The sequence below is a fragment of the Maniola hyperantus genome, chromosome 11 (assembly GCF_902806685.2).
Source record: "Maniola hyperantus chromosome 11, iAphHyp1.2, whole genome shotgun sequence".
Lineage (NCBI taxonomy): Eukaryota > Metazoa > Arthropoda > Insecta > Lepidoptera > Nymphalidae > Maniola > Maniola hyperantus.
The window spans coordinates 7120313-7127403 of NC_048546.1; the positions used below are offsets into that span (position 1 = coordinate 7120313).

A 7091-nucleotide genomic window follows, 5' to 3' on the forward strand; every position below is an offset into this window, starting at 1 on the left:
AAAAGCCCAGTCTTGACACCAGATTTGTATAATCTTAATATCAGTGAAACTTACAGTTAAATACTATTTGAACATAAATGAGCTCTTTTTTAACCGACTTCCTTCTATAGTAATAACCACTGTAATTACCTACCAGGTATACTCATCTTTAAGAGATGACGAGAAATATAAGAGAAAAGCAAGGTAAAGTAAAGGTAAGGTAGAGTTTATTGGCAGAACTTTAAATAAAAAATAAAAGTATGATCTTGTACTATAATATAACGTCCTCTAATATCACAAAAATGTACCAACTGTTATCTTAATTGCAATTTAAAGATCTTATCGATCGTTTTCAAGCATGCTTGTTAAAATGCAAATGCTGATTTTTATTTCTGAAATATTTAAATGTTTCGCTAAAATTGAATTCATAAAGACGCTTATACTCGAACATATTTTTTACCGCCAGCAACACTGAATTTTATTATTGAAATTAAGTACATATCAGAACATTATTATCGGAAGAACCTTTCCAAACAATCGCTTGAACAGAATTTATATTTTTACTGTATATTTCTATTTGTATGAGAGTCTGTCGGACTGCTGTTTTGTAGTGCACGTATACACTGTATAATACAGACAGTTGAATACAATGCGAAACTAGTGTTTACTGCTATTGAATGTTTCGCCGATATCTTATTCAGTTAAGAATCCTAGTTACTCTGCCCCGGCTTCCCTCAGGTGTAAATTCCGGAATATCATTTGTGTGGGTTCTCATGTACTTATTGTACATGTAGGTTACATGCAATATCTCGATACTTTAGATCCACCTGAGCTGTACTGTAATATGTCATTCTGATAGTTTAACCTATTAAATATATCTTAAGCAAGATAAAATTAAAATTATAAAAAAATAAGGTGGTTAACGAAGCTGAAGTGGCAATGGGCAGGGCACATGATTCGAAAAACTGACCGATGTGAGTCCGAAAATGCTAGAATGCCCACTGGGTGGATAGACGACATTAAACAAGTCGCTATATTAATATGTCCAGTAGCGGACGCCTCTCGGTTGAGATGATGATGAAAATATGAGAATAAACTGCAATATGTACATGCTTGAAGAAAGTCATTATCTTATCACTTTATCAAAGGTGGCTGATTAAGATTGTTCTACTTTACGTCTTCCACTTCAAAACCTGTTTTAATTTGCGCTGGTCGTAACGGATTCCCAAATAAATCAGACCGCGTGGCAAAAAAAACGCGCGGTCTGTAAAGATCCTTAAATTCATAGCGGCCGGTTTTAATTATATCGAAGGGCGATGTCCACGCCACATGCAGAGCTACAAGATAAGAGATCAGAGCAAACAAAAACTACTTACCACTTAAATTAAAATACTAAACCTCTGTGAACAGAAAATCCATACTATCCATAATATTATAAATGTGTCTCTGTCTGTCTGTTACATTTTCATGAGCTACCCATACGCTTACAAAAATTCACGTTTGGTATAGAAAGAGTGTGCATCCCAGAGACCGACCTGCTACTTTTTATCCTAGAATATTAAAGAGTTCCTACGGGATTCAACCTAAATCGTCACTTAAAAATCGATAGTAAATTAATTAGTAGATGATGCCTGTGGCTTTACCCTCGTGGATTTAGGATTTTAAAATCCAGTGGGTACCTACTCTTTGATTTACCGAGAGAAAAAGTAGCCTTGCTATATCCGTACCCGGGATGCAAGCTACATCTGTACCAAATTTTGTCAAACTCGGTTAAACGATGGGCCGTGAAAAGCTAGCAGACAGACAAACAAACACACTTTCGCATTTAAAATATTGGTATGGATAAGTATAGATTAATTTCTTATTTTTGGCAAGCAACCTTACTGCTTTATTATAAAAACTTTTATCAAACCAAGTTTTATTATGTTAATTAATTAGTACACGAGCCCAGCGTCCTCGACACCGCGGGTGGCTTCGGTGTGTAGACTACTTTAAAGAGTTTATTAACCAATGCAAATTAACTGTTTACCTTTCATTCCACTGTACAGTATAAAAACAATACAATGGATTAAAATTTTATCTGCCAAACCAGTCCTCATCGTATTTTTAATGCTCCATATGTACCTACTAAAACTCTGATTTTCAATCGAGCCCAATTATATAAATTGGAGCCTCCTCGTAATTCCACTTATTTTTCCATTCACAAAATTAAAAGTAGTATTAAAAAGCATTGCGAGCAAATTTAAACAACCATTAAAAAACCGGTCAAGTGCGAATCGGACTCGCACGCTATAAGGGATCCGTACCATCGTACACGCACTATGTACACCTTAATTATTTTTGCATGGTAGCCATTTTGAGATTCGCCGTCTTGGATTAATTATTAAAATCGTTTTTATACAGGCCTACCTATTACAGTTCATGAGATACAGCCCGCTGACAGACAGACGGACGGACAGCGGAGGCTTAGTAATATGGTTCCGTTGGTACCCTTTGGGTAAGGAACCCTAAGGTGTCGGTTAAAATATAATGTATTGCGAGGTTAAAAACGCAGAAAGAGTTTAATTATTAAGGGCGAGATAGAGAAAGCGTGGAATGTACTTATTTTAAGGCCAGAGATAGATAACGATTGAAAAAGCTACACCGACAAGAGTATCTACTTATATTTGAAGGAGAAAGTCTACGAGCAGCCGAATTATAGCCCTCTGAATATTAAAAGATTTAAAACAAAAATAAGAAAATAATGAAAATGGAATTGGTACCACAATAATATATTACTTACACCTCACCAATTTATGTAGAACAATCAAAAAATAAACGCCGAATTTGGAAGCTTGTTTTTTTTTGGAAGTCGATTAAAAAGCTACAATAGGTTAAAAATTAAAATTCGAAATAACATCTCCCTCCCTCAAATCCCTCCCGTTGAAATATATATCTAACAGTCATACTCACTTATAGAATAAGCTTTACTTTAAATAGTATTAGTAACGAGATTTTTGAAAACCTTAATTCAAGCGGACGAAGTTATCGCATTATTTTTAAGGAGAAAGTGCTTTAGTGAATTGGTGTTATTTCTTTTCGTTTGCATTTCATTAATTGAACAGTCAAAAACGAGTCTATCATCGTCTATAAGAATATTTGCTTTTAATTACTTGTTAGACAATAATATTATGCTAATAAGTTACAATTAATTATTCTGAAACTGAATAGATACCTAACTAACTACTAAGTAAGTTGAAACATACACCTCTGCCTAATTAAAGTATGAATAACTATCAGTTATTGTCGACGTCCCTAAAATAATATTATTCGGGCCCGATGTGTACAGCTCTCTCCTTAGGTAAAGTTTTTAATGTCTGATAACAATATTATGTTCTGTGTATTTTATTTTGTTTTCGAAGTTAGGTATAAGATTTATTAATTAGGTATAAGGCCCTGACGTTGAAAAACCTACAAATATGCAAAACATAAACTGGCTCATTATCGAGTTGAAAAGTTTTAGAAATTAAAAAGTTCGACTGCGTAATTATAATGACTAAGTGCGCTAATTGAGCAAATTTCTTATCTAACTTTTCCTTAGGTTGTTTTAAAAGTTCTTAAGCATAGCTACCTACTTATACAAAGTTAAATGATTTATTTGAGAACAATTGACCGAAGATTTAACGGTATTTAGCTGAAATTTTTGCTGCGAAAGTAAATTAAAAGTAAATCATAAACAGCCGAGAATTTGTAGGATAATTTTTTAAATTGAAAAGTTTATAACTTTTAATTTATGGCTTGATTTGTTGATCAATTTCGCCCCTAAACTTGGTTCTTGGAGTGGAAAAGTAGGTATGGTTGATGCTGGAATGAAATCCCACATTGTAATAAATCATGGTAAATGAATGGTATTATGGTGGTATACTGAAGAGTTGATGACAAATATATACATGACAAATATATGGATAATATTGTGCATCACTAGAGGTGCGTCCCCGGGATCGAACCCCCGACCCACCGAATACGAGGCGAACATCTTAACCTTAAGCTATCGCGGCTGTACAATGTACAGACTGACTGACTGACTGACTGACTGACTGACTGACTGAATGACTGACTGACTGACTGACTGACTGATCTATCAACGCACAGCTCAAACTACTGGACGGATCGGGCTGAAATTTGGCATGCAGATAGCTATTATGACGTAGGCATCCGCTAAGAAAGGATTTTTGAAAATTCAACCCCTAAAGGGGTGAAACAGGGGTTTGAAATTTGTGTAGTCCACGCGGACGAAGTCGCGAGCATTAGCTAGTATTATATACTATCGGTGAAATATCCTTGTACTTAAATAAAAGTTAAGAGCATAAAGATATTAACGTTACAAAGTAGAAAGCAAGATGATATATGTTTTTTTCAGTCCTCGTAGTAAAACAAAAGCTCTCCTTTAATTAAACGTGATCTTGTATACGGAACTGTTGATATAACGCAGTGGATATCTAGGTCACACTTTGCAATGAAATGAGTCTACGATGGAAATTAAGAGGACTGACGTTTTATACATTAAAACTCGTATCATTTATTTCTTCTTGGCTTTGAAGTTAAACCATTGTAAAAATAGTAATATGAAACTACTGTACCTGATCCATATCTACTTTAATATTATACTTAGTTTATTTAAATACGAAAATGTTGTCTGCCTGTATGCTGTTTTCGGCTCAACCACTGAATTGATCCTGTTGAAATACTTCACAGAGATAGCTTACATCCTGGAGACGGGTGCAGGATCGGGACAAATTCCCGAAAAATCAAAAAGTCCCCACTGGGTTGTAAAACAACGTAACTCATACACCAATGAACATAATATTCTTGAAGATGATTGAGATTTACAATTAAAATCAATAAGTTGAGACCAATGACGATAGGTTGAATATTCAATTTAAAACAAAAGTAAAGCATAAATAAAATATTATGACTGCATTAAATTCATCTTATTTCAAGACTTGTATAAAGAAAATAAAAAATAACTTTTTGTAGTTATAAGCTGAAAGCAGATGACTAAAAATGAAAATATTCAATTTTTGTATTATAATAAACCGTTGATATGTCACAAAAAGTCAAAATTTTTGAATCAGATGATCGTGAACTAAAAAGTGAAATGGCTTGCAGACTACAGTACTAAAGTAAAAAGGTGAGTAAGAATCTAGCAGAATAAGTGACGTTGTTTTCAGTAGCTATGCCCAAACAATAACTATCAAAGAAATAGTCAACTTCGTAAAGTACTTATACATACTTACATAAATATTGTTCGTCTGCGAAGTGAAGCTAAAGTTTTAAAGGGTTGCTTTTAAAATTTTCCATTCAAAAATCTCGACAAGCTGTTTCTCAAAGATATATTTGCAGACTTTTAACGAATCAGAAAACTTAGAATTTATGAAATAAGAAAAACTTGTCGGCAGCAAAAAAAATATACTTTTGTATTTCTGAAGGCTTCTTATTAAAATTTCAGTAAACTTTTGACTACGAGACATTAAAAATGCCGTACATTCATGTAAATGAGACAAAATTACCTAATTAAGTAAGTTTTACTATTATATTTAGAATTCATGAGCGAGATATTATATGCTCAAGATGTTTCAGATTTTCTGCAAATCTGAATAGTTAATTCAAAAATCTTTGTTGTTGGCTTTACTAACTTAGGGTACTTTATGTTTTTACAGTAGGTATTATTATTTAATAGCTTATGCTCGCGACTTCGTCCGCCTGGACTACACAAATTTCAAGCCCCTATTTCATCTCCTAAGGGGTTTAATTTCCAAACATCCTTTCTTAGCGGATGCCTACGTCATAATAGCTATCTGCATGCCAAATTTCAGTCCGATCCGTCCATTAGTTTGACCTGTGCGTTGATAGATCAGTCAGTCACCTTTTTTCCCTTATTTATATTTTAAACGCTAACAGTGCTAGCTTAATTCCGTTTCTAACTTCATCAGTAGCTATTAATAGTCAACATAAACGTTCAAATTAGTCTCGAAAAATAGGTATAAAATTGTGTGCAGCTGTGATAGCCTTTGATAAGTTGAGCATTTATCATGTTCCCTAACATTGTAATGTGCCTTTGAATGCATTAACTGTTGGCTTTCCTTAATATTTAACATAAACAAATAAAAAATGATATAAGGTGAGTACCAATGATTTTAAAGTTACGATATTTCTAACTTATTATTATCGATATTATAATATGATAATAATTAAGTACAAAATTTAAGATGTTTACCGCATTTATTCAGAAGAATTCTATAAACAAAAATCAATTAATATAATACCATCTTATCAAAAATTTCTTTGAGTTTATATTGAAGTAGTTTATCTAACTTACCTCGCAAAAAGTTACGTACGTTAAAGCAAATGATCACTCGGGACGGCACGTTCGCACCATGCCGCTACCGAACTGGCACTGCCTGATAAACGGCACAGGCACTGATAGCAGACAAGGCTCTATACAGTATACATCCCTTATTTTGTATTTTTTCAAGCATTTTCTTACCACTTTTGAAGAGCTTGGACAGAATCACGTAGGTATATCCAAATGAATTATTCACCAAACATCGAGATGTACCTACCTGCCTAAATATTAATGACTTCTGAAGTGCTTAGACAGAGCTACGTTTAGCCAAGTGAATTTGCCACCAAACATCGAAATATAAATAATCAATGCCACCAAAGTATGTGAATAATCCTTCGTAATTAAGTATTCTGTGGTGAGGTCAAACTCCAAGTACCATAAGGAAAGCAAGCAGTTCTTTCCTCTACATAACAAAAATATTAAAACCTTGACTTATATGTTACATATCGATGATTAAAACCTGTATTTTTTTTTAAAAAAAAGGAAGTTCTCAATGTGACGAGAATTTTTGTAGGAAGTATAGGAGAAAAATAAAGATAACAAAATAACTTAATACTGAGTAGGCGTAGAATATATTCAATACGTAATAAATAGAATAGAACTTTTAAATTTTTAGAAGTGTTTTTGAATCGTGACTGAATTTACCACTGGTTCGGAATGCCCTTCCTACCGAAGTGAACCTGCAAGAAGTTCGACGGTTGCTGTTTTCAAATATTCAATTTACAAT

The 7091-nt window shown here is 33.5% G+C and overlaps 1 protein-coding gene across 1 annotated transcript in view; it reads right to left on the reverse strand.

Annotated features, from left to right (window-relative positions):
* Positions 1 to 6428, reverse strand: part of LOC117986592 (monocarboxylate transporter 10-like) — a 155350-nt gene extending 148922 nt beyond the window's left edge. Inside the window, exon 1 of the mRNA XM_034973455.2 lies at positions 6338 to 6428. The gene's annotated coding sequence lies outside the window, so the exon portion shown is untranslated. The remainder of the gene's footprint in view (positions 1 to 6337) is intronic.
* Between the last annotated feature and the right edge of the window lie 663 nt (positions 6429 to 7091).